Raw genomic sequence first — 12,937 nt, forward strand, 5'->3', positions numbered from 1 at the left:
GGACCTGCACTTCCGGTGTGCGCTCCTATCTGTCCGCCCTGATACAGCTCCTGTCATTATGGTTCCGGCTCATAGTAATGGAGGAGTACTGTTCCCCTGCTCCTCTGTGATTATCTCCTGAGAGCAGGAGGCTGGGGGATGTGCGGTGCCGGGGAGTCTGTGAAATAAATGCCCCCCCGACAGATATGGCGACCGTGGAAAGAAAGAAATACCCCACGTAATCCAGGGCACAGACCATAATCAGCTCAGGTGCTCACAGCGAATCCTCCTACATCAGGGATCTGGGGATATGTGAGGTAAATACCTGTCATAGATCAGGGATCTGGGGATATGTGAGGTAAATATCCCTCATAGATCAGGGATCTGGGGATATGTGAGGTAAATATCCCTCATAGATCAGGGATCTGAGGATATGTGAGGTAAATACCCCTCATAGATCAGGGATCTGGGGATATGTGAGGTAAATACCCCTCATAGATCAGGGATCTGAGGATATGTGAGGTAAATACCCCTCATAGATCAGGGATCTGGGGATATGTGAGGTAAATACCCCTCATAGATCAGGGATCTGGGGATATGTGAGGTAAATATCCCTCATAGATCAGGGATCTGAGGATATGTGAGATAAATACCCCTCATAGATCAGGGATCTGAGGATATGTGAGGTAAATACCCCTCATAGATCAGGGATCTGAGGATATGTGAGGTAAATACCCCTCATAGATCAGGGATCTGGGGATATGTGAGGTAAATACCTGTCATAGATCAGGGATCTGGGGATATGTGAGGTAAATACCCCTCATAGATCAGGGATCTGAGGATATGTGAGGTAAATACCTGTCATAGATCAGAGATCTGGGGATATGTGAGGTAAATACCCCTCATAGATCAGGGATCTGAGGATATGTGAGGTAAATACCCCTCATAGATCAGGGATCTGGGGATATGTGAGGTAAATACCTGTCATAGATCAGGGATCTGGGGATATGTGAGGTAAATACCCCTCATAGATCAGGGATCTGAGGATATGTGAGGTAAATACCTGTCATAGATCAGAGATCTGGGGATATGTGAGGTAAATACCCCTCATAGATCAGGGATCTGAGGATATGTGAGGTAAATACCCCTCATAGATCAGGGATCTGAGGATATGTGAGGTAAATACCCCTCATAGATCAGGGATCTGAGGATATGTGAGGTAAATACCCCTCATAGATCAGGGATCTGAGGATATGTGAGGTAAATACCTGTCATAGATCAGAGATCTGGGGATATGTGAGGTAAATACCTGTCATAGATCAGGGATCTGAGGATATGTGAGGTAAATACCCCTCATAGATCAGGGATCTGGGGATATGTAAGGTAAATACCCCTCATAGATCAGGGATCTGGGGATATGTGAGGTAAATACCTGTCATAGATCAGGGATCTGGGGATATGTGAGGTAAATACCCCTCATAGATCAGGGATCTGGGGATATGTGAGGTAAATACCCCTCATAGATCAGGGATCTGGGGATATGTGAGGTAAATACCCCTCATAGATCAGGGATCTGGGGATATGTGAGGTAAATACCCCTCATAGATCAGGGATCTGGGGATATGTGAGGTAAATACCCCTCATAGATCAGGGATCTGAGGATATGTGAGGTAAATACCCCTCATAGATCAGGGATCTGAGGATATGTGAGGTAAATACCTGTCATAGATCAGGGATCTGGGGATATGTGAGGTAAATACCTGTCATAGATCAGGGATCTGAGGATATGTGAGGTAAATACCCCTCATAGATCAGGGATCTGGGGATATGTAAGGTAAATACCCCTCATAGATCAGGGATCTGGGGATATGTGAGGTAAATACCTGTCATAGATCAGGGATCTGGGGATATGTGAGGTAAATACCCCTCATAGATCAGGGATCTGGGGATATGTGAGGTAAATACCCCTCATAGATCAGGGATCTGGGGATATGTGAGGTAAATACCCCTCATAGATCAGGGATCTGGGGATATGTGAGGTAAATACCCCTCATAGATCAGGGATCTGAGGATATGTGAGGTAAATACCCCTCATAGATCAGGGATCTGAGGATATGTGAGGTAAATACCTGTCATAGATCAGGGATCTGGGGATATGTGAGGTAAATACCCCTCATAGATCAGGGATCTGGGGATATGTGAGGTAAATACCCCTCATAGATCAGGGATTTGGGGATATGTGAGGTAAATACCCCTCATAGATCAGGGATCTGAGGATATGTGAGGTAAATACCCCTCATAGATCAGGGATCTGGGGATATGTGAGGTAAATACCCCTCATAGATCAGGGATCTGGGGATATGTGAGGTAAATACCCCTCATAGATCAGGGATCTGGGGATATGTGAGGTAAATACCCCTCATAGATCAGGGATCTGGGGATATGTGAGGTAAATACCCCTCATAGATCAGGGATCTGGGGATATGTGAGGTAAATACCCCTCATAGATCAGGGATCTGGGGATATGTGAGGTAAATACCCCTCATAGATCAGGGATCTGGGGATATGTGAGGTAAATACCCCTCATAGATCAGGGATCTGGGGATATGTGAGGTAAATACCCCTCATAGATCAGGGATCTGGGGATATGTGAGGTAAATACCCCTCATAGATCAGGGATCTGAGGATATGTGAGGTAAATACCTGTCATAGATCAGGGATCTGGGGATATGTGAGGTAAATACCCCTCATAGATCAGGGATCTGGGGATATGTGAGGTAAATACCCCTCATAGATCAGGGATTTGGGGATATGTGAGGTAAATACCCCTCATAGATCAGGGATCTGAGGATATGTGAGGTAAATACCCCTCATAGATCAGGGATCTGGGGATATGTGAGGTAAATACCCCTCATAGATCAGGGATCTGGGGATATGTGAGGTAAATACCCCTCATAGATCAGGGATCTGGGAATATGTGAGGTAAATACCCCTCATAGATCAGGGATCTGGGGATATGTGAGGTAAATACCCCTCATAGATCAGGGATCTGGGGATATGTGAGGTAAATACCCCTCATAGATCAGGGATCTGAGGATATGTGAGGTAAATACCCCTCATAGATCAGGGATCTGAGGATATGTGAGGTAAATACCTGTCATAGATCAGGGATCTGGGGATATGTGAGGTAAATACCCCTCATAGATCAGGGATCTGGGGATATGTGAGGTAAATACCCCTCATAGATCAGGGATTTGGGGATATGTGAGGTAAATACCCCTCTTAGATCAGGGATCTGGAGATATGTGAGGTAAATACCCCTCATAGATCAGGGATCTGGGGATATGTGAGGTAAATACCCCTCATAGATCAGGGATCTGAGGATATGTGAGATAAATACCCCTTATAGATCAGGGATCTGGGGATATGTGAGGTAAATACCCCTCATAGATCAGGGATTTGGGGATATGTGAGGTAAATACCCCTCATAGATCAGGAATCTGGACATATGTGAGGTAAATACCCCTCATAGATCATGGATCTGGGGATCTGTGATGTAAATACCCCTCATAGATCAGGGATCTGGGGATATGTGAGGTAAATACTCCTCATAGATCAGGGATCTGGAGATATGTCAGGTAAATACCCTCATAGATCAGGGATCTGGGGATATGTGAGGTAAATACCCCTCATAGATCAGGGATCTGGGGATATATGAGGTAAATACCCCTCATAGATCAGGGATCTGGGGATATGTGAGGTAAATACCCCTCATAGATCAGGGATCTGGGGATATGTGAGGTAAATACCCCTCATAGATCAGGGATCTGGAGATATGTGAGGTAAATACCCCTCATAGATCAGGGATCTGGGGATATGTGAGGTAAATACCCCTCATAGATCAGGGATCTGGAGATATGTGAGGTAAATACCCCTCATAGATCAGGGATCTGAGGATATGTGAGGTAAATACCCCTCATAGATCAGGGATCTGAGGATATGTGAGGTAAATACCCCTCATAGATCAGGGATCTGAGGATATGTGAGGTAAATACCTGTCATAGATCAGGGATCTGGGGATATGTGAGGTAAATACCCCTCATAGATCAGGGATCTGGGGATATGTGAGGTAAATACCCCTCATAGATCAGGGATTTGGGGATATGTGAGGTAAATACCCCTCATAGATCAGGGATCTGAGGATATGTGAGGTAAATACCTGTCATAGATCAGGGATCTGGGGATATGTGAGGTAAATACCCCTCATAGATCAGGGATCTGGGGATATGTGAGGTAAATACCCCTCATAGATCAGGGATCTGAGGATATGTGAGGTAAATACCCCTCATAGATCAGGGATCTGGGAATATGTGAGGTAAATACCCCTCATAGATCAGGGATCTGGAGATATGTCAGGTAAATACCCCTCATAGATCAGGGATCTGGGGATATGTGAGGTAAATACCCCTCATAGATCAGGGATCTGGGGATATGTGAGGTAAATACCCCTCATACATCAGGGATCTGGGGATATGTGAGGTAAATATCCCTCATAGATCAGGGATCTGGAGATATGTGAGGTAAATACCCCTCATAGATCAGGGATCTGGGGATCTGTGATGTAAATACCCCTCATAGATCAGGGATCTGGAGATATGTGAGGTAAATACCCCTCATAGATCAGGGATCTGGGGATATGTGAGGTAAATATCCCTCAGATCAGGGATCTAGGTATATGTGAAGTAAATACTCCTCATAGATCAGGGATTTGGGGATATGTGAGTAAATACTCCTCATAGATCAGGGATCTGGGGATATGTGAGGTAAATACCCCTCATAGATCAGGGATCTGAGGATATGTGAGGTAAATACCCCTCATAGATCAGGGATCTGGGGATATGTGAGGTAAATACACCTCATAGATCAGGGATCTGGGGATATGTGAGGTAAATACCCCTCATAGATCAGGGATCTGGGGATATGTGAGGTAAACACTCCTCATAGATCAGGGATCTTGAGATATGTGAGGTAAATATCCCTCATAGATCAGGGATCTGGGGATATGTGAGGTAAACACTCCTCATAGATCAGGGATCTTGAGATATGTGAGGTAAATATCCCTCATAGATCAGGGATCTGGGGTTACCTGAGGTAAATACCCCTCATAGATCAGGGATCTGGGGTTACCTGAGGTAAATACCCCTCATAGATCAGGGATCTGGGGATATGTGAGGTAAATACCCCTCATAGATCAGGGATCTGAGGATATGTGAGGTAAATACCCCTCATAGATCAGGAATCTGGAGATATGTGAGGTAAATACTCCTCATAGATCAGGGATCTGGGGATATGTGAGGTAAATACCCCTCATAGATCAGGAATCTGGAGATATGTGAGGTAAATACTCCTCATAGATCAGGGATCTGGAGATATGTGAGGTAAATACCCCTCATAGATCAGGGATCTGGAGATATGTGAGGTAAATACCCCTCATAGATCAGGGATCTGGGGATATGTGAGGTAAATACCCCTCATAGATCAGGGATCTGGGGATATGTGAGGTAAATACCCCTCATACATCAGGGATCTGGGGATATGTGAGGTAAATATCCCTTATAGATCAGGGATCTGGGGATATGTGAGGTAAATACCCCTCATAGATCAGGAATCTGGACATATGTGAGGTAAATACCCCTCATAGATAATGGATCTGGGGATCTGTGATGTAAATACCCCTCATAGATCAGGGATCTGGAGATATGTGAGGTAAATACTCCTCATAGATCAGGGATCTGGAGATATGTGAGGTAAATACCCCTCATAGATCAGGGATCTAGAGATATGTGAGGTAAATACTCCTCATAGATCAGGGATCTGAGGATATGTGAGGTAAATACCCCTCATAGATCAGGGATCTGGGGATATGTGAGGTAAATATCCCTCAGATCAGGGATCTAGGTATATGTGAAGTAAATACTCCTCATAGATCAGGGATTTGGGGATATGTGAGGTAAATACTCCTCATAGATCAGGGATCTGGGGATATGTGAGGTAAATACCCCTCATAGATCAGGGATCTGAGGATATGTGAGGTAAATACCCCTCATAGATCAGGGATCTGGGGATATGTGAGGTAAATACTCCTCATAGATCAGGGATCTGGAGATATGTCAGGTAAATACCCCTCATAGATCAGGGATCTGGGGATATGTGAGGTAAATACCCCTCATACATCAGGGATCTGGAGATATGTGAGATAAATATCCCTTATAGATCAGGGATCTGGGGATATGTGAGGTAAATACCCCTCATAGATCAGGAATCTGGACATATGTGAGGTAAATACCCCTCATAGATCATGGATCTGGGGATCTGTGATGTAAATACCCCTCATAGATCAGGGATCTGGAGATATGTGAGGTAAATACTCCTCATAGATCAGGGATCTGGAGATATGTGAGGTAAATACCCCTCATAGATCAGGGATCTAGAGATATGTGAGGTAAATACTCCTCATAGATCAGGGATCTGAGGATATGTGAGGTAAATACCCCTCATAGATCAGGGATCTGGGGATATGTGAGGTAAATATCCTTCAGATCAGGGATCTAGGTATATGTGAAGTAAATACTCCTCATAGATCAGGGATTTGGGGATATGTGAGGTAAATACTCCTCATAGATCAGGGATCTGGGGATATGTGAGGTAAATACCCCTCATAGATCAGGGATCTGAGGATATGTGAGGTAAATACCCCTCATAGATCAGGGATCTGGGGATATGTGAGGTAAATACCCCTCATAGATCAGGGATCTGGGGATATGTGAGGTAAATACCCCTCATAGATCAGGGATCTGGGGATATGTGAGGTAAACACTCCTCATAGATCAGGGATCTTGAGATATGTGAGGTAAATATCCCTCATAGATCAGGGATCTGGGGTTACCTGAGGTAAATACCCCTCATAGATCAGGGATCTGGGGATATGTGAGGTAAATACCCCTCATAGATCAGGGATCTGAGGATATGTGAGGTAAATACCCCTCATAGATCAGGGATCTGGGGATATGTGAGGTAAATATCCCTCATAGATCAGGGGTCTAGGGATATGTGAGGTAAATACCCCTCATAGATCAGGGATCTGAGGATATGTGAGGTAAATACCCCTCATAGATCAGGAATCTGGAGATATGTGAGGTAAATACTCCTCATAGATCAGGGATCTGGGGATATGTGAGGTAAATACCCCTCATAGATCAGGAATCTGGAGATATGTGAGGTAAATACTCCTCATAGATCAGGGATCTGGAGATATGTGAGGTAAATACCCCTCATAGATCAGGGATCTGGAGATATGTGAGGTAAATACCCCTCATAGATCAGGGATCTGGGGATATGTGAGGTAAATACCCCTCATAGATCAGGGATCTGGGGATATGTGAGGTAAATACCCCTCATACATCAGGGATCTGGGGATATGTGAGGTAAATATCCCTTATAGATCAGGGATCTGGGGATATGTGAGGTAAATACCCCTCATAGATCAGGAATCTGGACATATGTGAGGTAAATACCCCTCATAGATCATGGATCTGGGGATCTGTGATGTAAATACCCCTCATAGATCAGGGATCTGGAGATATGTGAGGTAAATACTCCTCATAGATCAGGGATCTGGAGATATGTGAGGTAAATACCCCTCATAGATCAGGGATCTAGAGATATGTGAGGTAAATACTCCTCATAGATCAGGGATCTGAGGATATGTGAGGTAAATACCCCTCATAGATTAGGGATCTGGGGATATGTGAGGTAAATATCCCTCAGATCAGGGATCTAGGTATATGTGAAGTAAATACTCCTCATAGATCAGGGATTTGGGGATATGTGAGGTAAATACTCCTCATAGATCAGGGATCTGGGGATATGTGAGGTAAATACCCCTCATAGATCAGGGATCTGAGGATATGTGAGGTAAATACCCCTCATAGATCAGGGATCTGGGGATATGTGAGGTAAATACTCCTCATAGATCAGGGATCTGGGGATATGTGAGGTAAATACCCCTCATAGATCAGGGATCTGGGGATATGTGAGGTAAATATCCCTCAGATCAGGGATCTAGGTATATGTGAAGTAAATACTCCTCATAGATCAGGGATTTGGGGATATGTGAGGTAAATACTCCTCATAGATCAGGGATCTGGGGATATGTGAGGTAAATACCCCTCATAGATCAGGGATCTGGGGATATGTGAGGTAAATACCCCTCATAGATCAGGGATCTGGGGATATGTGAGGTAAATACTCCTCATAGATCAGGGATCTAGAGATATGTCAGGTAAATACCCCTCATAGATCAGGGATCTGGTGATATGTGAGGTAAATATCCCTCATAGATCAGGGATCTGGGGATATGTGAGGTAAATACCCCTCATAGATCAGGGATCTGGTGATATGTGAGGTAAATACTCCTCATAGATCAGGGATCTGGAGATATGTCAGGTAAATACCCCTCATAGATCAGGGATCTGGGGATATGTGAGGTAAATACCCCTCATAGATCAGGGATCTGGGCATATGTGAGCTAAATACCCCTCATAGATCAGGGATCTGGGGATATGTGAGGTAAATACCCCTCATAGATCAGGGATCTGGGGATATGTGAGGTAAATACCCCTCATAGATCAGGGATCTGGAGATATGTGAGGTAAATACCCCTCATAGATCAGGGATCTGAGGATATGTGAGGTAAATATCCCTCATAGATCAGGGATCTGAGGATATGTGAGGTAAATACCCCTCATAGATCAGGGATCTGAGGATATGTGAGGTAAATACCCCTCATAGATCAGGGATCTGAGGATATGTGAGGTAAATACCTGTCATAGATCAGGGATCTGGGGATATGTGAGGTAAATACCCCTCATAGATCAGGGATCTGGGGATATGTGAGGTAAATACCCCTCATAGATCAGGGATTTGGGGATATGTGAGGTAAATACCCCTTATAGATCAGGGATCTGAGGATATGTGAGGTAAATACCTGTCATAGATCAGGGATCTGGGGATATGTGAGGTAAATACCCCTCATAGATCAGGGATCTGGGGATATGTGAGGTAAATACCCCTCATAGATCAGGGATCTGAGGATATGTGAGGTAAATACCCCTCATAGATCAGGGATCTGGGAATATGTGAGGTAAATACCCCTCATAGATCAGGGATCTGGAGATATGTCAGGTAAATACCCCTCATAGATCAGGGATCTGGGGATATGTGAGGTAAATACCCCTCATAGATCAGGGATCTGGGGATATGTGAGGTAAATACCCCTCATACATCAGGGATCTGGGGATATGTGAGGTAAATATCCCTTATAGATCAGGGATCTGGGGATATGTGAGGTAAATACCCCTCATAGATCAGGAATCTGGACATATGTGAGGTAAATACCCCTCATAGATCATGGATCTGGGGATCTGTGATGTAAATACCCCTCATAGATCAGGGATCTGGAGATATGTGAGGTAAATACTCCTCATAGATCAGGGATCTGGAGATATGTGAGGTAAATACCCCTCATAGATCAGGGATCTAGAGATATGTGAGGTAAATACTCCTCATAGATCAGGGATCTGAGGATATGTGAGGTAAATACCCCTCATAGATCAGGGATCTGGGGATATGTGAGGTAAATATCCCTCAGATCAGGGATCTAGGTATATGTGAAGTAAATACTCCTCATAGATCAGGGATTTGGGGATATGTGAGGTAAATACTCCTCATAGATCAGGGATCTGGGGATATGTGAGGTAAATACCCCTCATAGATCAGGGATCTGAGGATATGTGAGGTAAATACCCCTCATAGATCAGGGATCTGGGGATATGTGAGGTAAATACCCCTCATAGATCAGGGATCTGGGGATATGTGAGGTAAATACCCCTCATAGATCAGGGATCTGGGGATATGTGAGGTAAACACTCCTCATAGATCAGGGATCTTGAGATATGTGAGGTAAATATCCCTCATAGATCAGGGATCTGGGGTTACCTGAGGTAAATACCCCTCATAGATCAGGGATCTGGGGATATGTGAGGTAAATACCCCTCATAGATCAGGGATCTGAGGATATGTGAGGTAAATACCCCTCATAGATCAGGGATCTGGGGATATGTGAGGTAAATATCCCTCATAGATCAGGGGTCTAGGGATATGTGAGGTAAATACCCCTCATAGATCAGGGATCTGAGGATATGTGAGGTAAATACCCCTCATAGATCAGGAATCTGGAGATATGTGAGGTAAATACTCCTCATAGATCAGGGATCTGGGGATATGTGAGGTAAATACCCCTCATAGATCAGGAATCTGGACATATGTGAGGTAAATACTCCTCATAGATCAGGGATCTGGAGATATGTGAGGTAAATACCCCTCAGGGATCTGGAGATATGTGAGGTAAATACCCCTCATAGATCAGGGATCTGGAGATATGTGAGGTAAATACCCCTCATAGATCAGGGATCTGGGGATATGTGAGGTAAATACCCCTCATAGATCAGGGATCTGGGGATATGTGAGGTAAATACCCCTCATACATCAGGGATCTGGGGATATGTGAGGTAAATATCCCTTATAGATCAGGGATCTGGGGATATGTGAGGTAAATACCCCTCATAGATCAGGAATCTGGACATATGTGAGGTAAATACCCCTCATAGATCATGGATCTGGGGATCTGTGATGTAAATACCCCTCATAGATCAGGGATCTGGAGATATGTGAGGTAAATACTCCTCATAGATCAGGGATCTGGAGATATGTGAGGTAAATACCCCTCATAGATCAGGGATCTAGAGATATGTGAGGTAAATACTCCTCATAGATCAGGGATCTGAGGATATGTGAGGTAAATACCCCTCATAGATCAGGGATCTGGGGATATGTGAGGTAAATATCCCTCAGATCAGGGATCTAGGTATATGTGAAGTAAATACTCCTCATAGATCAGGGATTTGGGGATATGTGAGGTAAATACTCCTCATAGATCAGGGATCTGGGGATATGTGAGGTAAATACCCCTCATAGATCAGGGATCTGAGGATATGTGAGGTAAATACCCCTCATAGATCAGGGATCTGGGGATATGTGAGGTAAATACCCCTCATAGATCAGGGATCTGAGGATATGTGAGGTAAATATCCCTCATAGATCAGGGATCTGAGGATATGTGAGGTAAATACCCCTCATAGATAAGGGATCTGAGGATATGTGAGGTAAATACCCCTCATAGATCAGGGATCTGAGGATATGTGAGGTAAATACCCCTCATAGATCAGGGATCTGAGGATATGTGAGGTAAATACCTGTCATAGATCAGGGATCTGGGGATATGTGAGGTAAATACCCCTCATAGATCAGGGATCTGGGGATATGTGAGGTAAATACCCCTCATAGATCAGGGATTTGGGGATATGTGAGGTAAATACCCCTCATAGATCAGGGATCTGAGGATATGTGAGGTAAATACCTGTCATAGATCAGGGATCTGGGGATATGTGAGGTAAATACCCCTCATAGATCAGGGATCTGGGGATATGTGAGGTAAATACCCCTCATAGATCAGGGATCTGAGGATATGTGAGGTAAATACCCCTCATAGATCAGGGATCTGGGAATATGTGAGGTAAATACCCCTCATAGATCAGGGATCTGGAGATATGTCAGGTAAATACCCCTCATAGATCAGGGATCTGGGGATATGTGAGGTAAATACCCCTCATAGATCAGGGATCTGGGGATATGTGAGGTAAATACCCCTCATACATCAGGGATCTGGGGATATGTGAGGTAAATATCCCTTATAGATCAGGGATCTGGGGATATGTGAGGTAAATACCCCTCATAGATCAGGAATCTGGACATATGTGAGGTAAATACCCCTCATAGATCATGGATCTGGGGATCTGTGATGTAAATACCCCTCATAGATCAGGGATCTGGAGATATGTGAGGTAAATACTCCTCATAGATCAGGGATCTGGAGATATGTGAGGTAAATACCCCTCATAGATCAGGGATCTAGAGATATGTGAGGTAAATACTCCTCATAGATCAGGGATCTGAGGATATGTGAGGTAAATACCCCTCATAGATCAGGGATCTGGGGATATGTGAGGTAAATATCCCTCAGATCAGGGATCTAGGTATATGTGAAGTAAATACTCCTCATAGATCAGGGATTTGGGGATATGTGAGGTAAATACTCCTCATAGATCAGGGATCTGGGGATATGTGAGGTAAATACCCCTCAGATCAGGGATCTGAGGATATGTGAGGTAAATACCCCTCATAGATCAGGGATCTGGGGATATGTGAGGTAAATACCCCTCATAGATCAGGGATCTGGGGATATGTGAGGTAAATACCCCTCATAGATCAGGGATCTGGGGATATGTGAGGTAAACACTCCTCATAGATCAGGGATCTTGAGATATGTGAGGTAAATATCCCTCATAGATCAGGGATCTGGGGTTACCTGAGGTAAATACCCCTCATAGATCAGGGATCTGGGGATATGTGAGGTAAATACCCCTCATAGATCAGGGATCTGAGGATATGTGAGGTAAATACCCCTCATAGATCAGGGATCTGGGGATATGTGAGGTAAATATCCCTCATAGATCAGGGGTCTAGGGATATGTGAGGTAAATACCCCTCATAGATCAGGGATCTGAGGATATGTGAGGTAAATACCCCTCCTAGATCAGGGATCTGGAGATATGTGAGGTAAATACCCCTCATAGATCAGGGATCTGGGGATATGTGAGGTAAATACCCCTCATAGATCAGGGATCTGGGGATATGTGAGGTAAATACGCCTCATACATCAGGGATCTGGGGATATGTGAGGTAAATACCCCTCATAGATCAGGAATCTGGACATATGTGA

At 44.3% G+C, this 12,937-nt stretch overlaps 1 long non-coding RNA gene across 1 annotated transcript in view; it reads left to right on the forward strand.

Moving 5' to 3' along the window:
• The first annotated feature begins 20 nt into the window (after window positions 1–20).
• Window positions 21–12,937, forward strand: part of LOC141176358 (uncharacterized) — a 35,344-nt gene continuing 22,427 nt past the window's right edge. The window contains exon 1 of the long non-coding RNA XR_012253143.1: window positions 21–296. This is a non-coding gene — a long non-coding RNA (uncharacterized lncRNA). The remainder of the gene's footprint in view (window positions 297–12,937) is intronic.

Source organism: Phyllobates terribilis, unplaced genomic scaffold (genome assembly GCF_046119375.1).
Source record: "Phyllobates terribilis strain yellow unplaced genomic scaffold, ASM4611937v1 Scaffold_25__1_contigs__length_18738178, whole genome shotgun sequence".
In the NCBI taxonomy this organism is placed as follows: domain Eukaryota; kingdom Metazoa; phylum Chordata; class Amphibia; order Anura; family Dendrobatidae; genus Phyllobates; species Phyllobates terribilis.